Source organism: Aplysia californica, unplaced genomic scaffold, assembly GCF_000002075.1.
Source record: "Aplysia californica isolate F4 #8 unplaced genomic scaffold, AplCal3.0 scaffold00191, whole genome shotgun sequence".
Classification (NCBI taxonomy): Eukaryota; Metazoa; Mollusca; class Gastropoda; order Aplysiida; family Aplysiidae; genus Aplysia; species Aplysia californica.
In genome coordinates, this window is record NW_004797461.1 from 479,713 (window position 1) to 482,285 (window position 2,573).

The following is a 2,573-nucleotide window of genomic DNA, read 5'->3' on the forward strand; positions in this document are numbered from 1 at the left end:
TCCATTAAAAAGCAGAGTAGGTAGGGAGAGTCTTGACTGATTTACAAACGTTACAAAACGTATAAGTAAAAAATAGTTTTAAATTTGGTTAGGAAAATCGGCTTCACATTTCGCCTCGTAGGCTTCCTTAGGGAAAAACTACCTCACAACATATCATTAGAACCTATTTTATACGCCACATGTTAACACACACACACACACACACACGAGCGCGCGGACGCGACTACTTTCTCGAGAGGAATTATTTCCTGACAATCGATTCAGGACTTTAGCATTTCACACTATTAGTATTTCAATTTAAAAAACTATAGACCTATGTTTGAAAACAATAGATGAACATCGCTGCAAAACGATTAAATTTTGATGTGTTATTGTGACTGCTACGCGCGATCGAAAAAAGATGAACGTTCAGTTTTTAGCATTGTTGTTAAATTGAAAGTAGAAGCTGTTAACAGGGTTAAAGGAGGGGTTGTATAAAAGAGTATTTTAAATAGATGTGGACAAAAGTTACGAAACAGACAGTATTCGACCTACAGGGTGACAAGATAGCCTATGGTTGCTGTGGAGAGAGACAAATTTAGATATAATATGCAGCCGGGAAAACCCCGCGACATAGTGTTGAAAAGGGTGATCAATCCTGTATTTGTTTCGAGGATTTTCCGTATTAGTTCTGTCTTCTCGTTGAAGAGAAGCAATTACTTTCTCGAAGCTCTGTAAGTTAACATCGAGGTAACAAGGATTTTCCGTATAAATGTTCGTCTTTATGTTGAAAAACAGAGATTATTTTCTTTAAACTGTGTAAATTAACAAGATTGCAAGGATTTTCCGTATAAGAGTGCGTTTTTTCGTTGAGGAACATGGAACATTTTTAAAAGGTGGGCCTAAGTGTTTTTACGCCCCCTTCGACACAATTAAGATCATTCTGGAGGTGGGCTTGCGATACTGCCAGTCTGGGCCAACCTGGGCTGAGAGGGGTACAACATCACGACAAAAAGACGGAGATACGCAATAAAGAGTTTCTCCCCTTTCGGGGATCGAACTGGGGTCGGGGACTCTCGTGGTCTAGAGGTGAAAGTGTTCGCCTTTCATTCAATAGGTCCCGAGTTCGTTTTTGGATAGCGACCCGGCTCTCGTGGTCAATAGGTTAAGGTATTCGCCTCTCATTCAATAGGTCCCAGGTTCGAATCCGGATAGCGACGGAAAAATTTCATTTCTAAAATGTTCTCCTTTGACATCCTTTCCTGGCTGCTCTTTAACGTCCTGTCGTCTGCCTTCGTCTCCACTTCCCCCCCCCCCCCCCCCCCACCCCATCCCATCCCCCTCCTTTCAGCTCTCCTCTGAGCTCCTGACTCTGTCTGCAGCCTTTCCACTGCTACTCCTGGGCTCCTTCTTACTGCTGTCTTTCAGCTACACCCCTGATCTTATGGTAGAAAAGGATCTACACTTAGTCCTCTCAGATAAGGGCCAAAAAATCTCGGAGGTCCCGTGCGCAGGTTGTGCACGTTAAAGATCCCTTTGTGGTCCAAAATCGAGTAGTCTTCGCCACCGCCACACCGGCTAAATTCATAATTTTCCTACCAACTGAAAGTGTTAAATGTGCCCCATGCGCTCATATGACCCTATGCAGTTGCGAGCGCCGTAAAACACTTTTTATAGAAAGAAAAAAAAAACACTCGGATCTCCTGCCTGCAACAGCGAATTGTCTAACTTAGTAACTGTGTACACCACAGACGCAGATGAATACTTTCCGTACAGTGTGTACATCAAGCTTACGTCCAGAACAGTGGTGTGTTTTATGCGGTTATATTCACGAGTGTTCACAGAGCTCGGGGTCATGCCGTTACACCTGGTTTGGGAAGAATAGAACCTAGACCGGAACGATCTGATCTCTCTGAAATTTAGTGCATGGCCCTACAGTTCAGCTGACTTGACTCTCAGTACATGTATCAGCCGGTCCGGGTGTTTACATTCATGACAAAAATCTACCAAACCTAAGCAAATTAATCTTTTACAGTATTCAAAATGTACTGGTTGGATCGTTCATTTCTTCTGAGTTTAATGTTTATTTTATACAAATACATAGCCGGATGTTTACAGCCATTACAAAAATCTACCAAACCAAAGCAAATTCGTCTTTTGCAGAATGCAAACTGTATACTGGTTGGATCAATGTCTGAGACTCAGAATGCCAACGAAAGAGCGTTGCCCTGAGTGTTTGTTGTTTGTTTTCGTTTGTTTATTATTTATTCATTTATTTATTATTCATTTATTTATTTTACTTTTTATTCCCGTTCGAAGAATGGGTTCATCTGCTGCTAATACATTTAATGGGGGCTGAGTTATGGTGGAGTTTATGATGCTGAAATGTTAGATGACAAATTTGTCTGCGAAGGCTGGGACGTTGCATTAAGAGAGCGACGGCGACCTCATTACATTGTATCACAATAAAAAGAGTAATCTAGTTTCGTTGGCGCATTAGATTAGTATTGTACTTGTAAAACAAACCGCACGTCGTAATGCACATTATCATTATTATTATTATTATTATTATTATTATTATTATCATTATTATT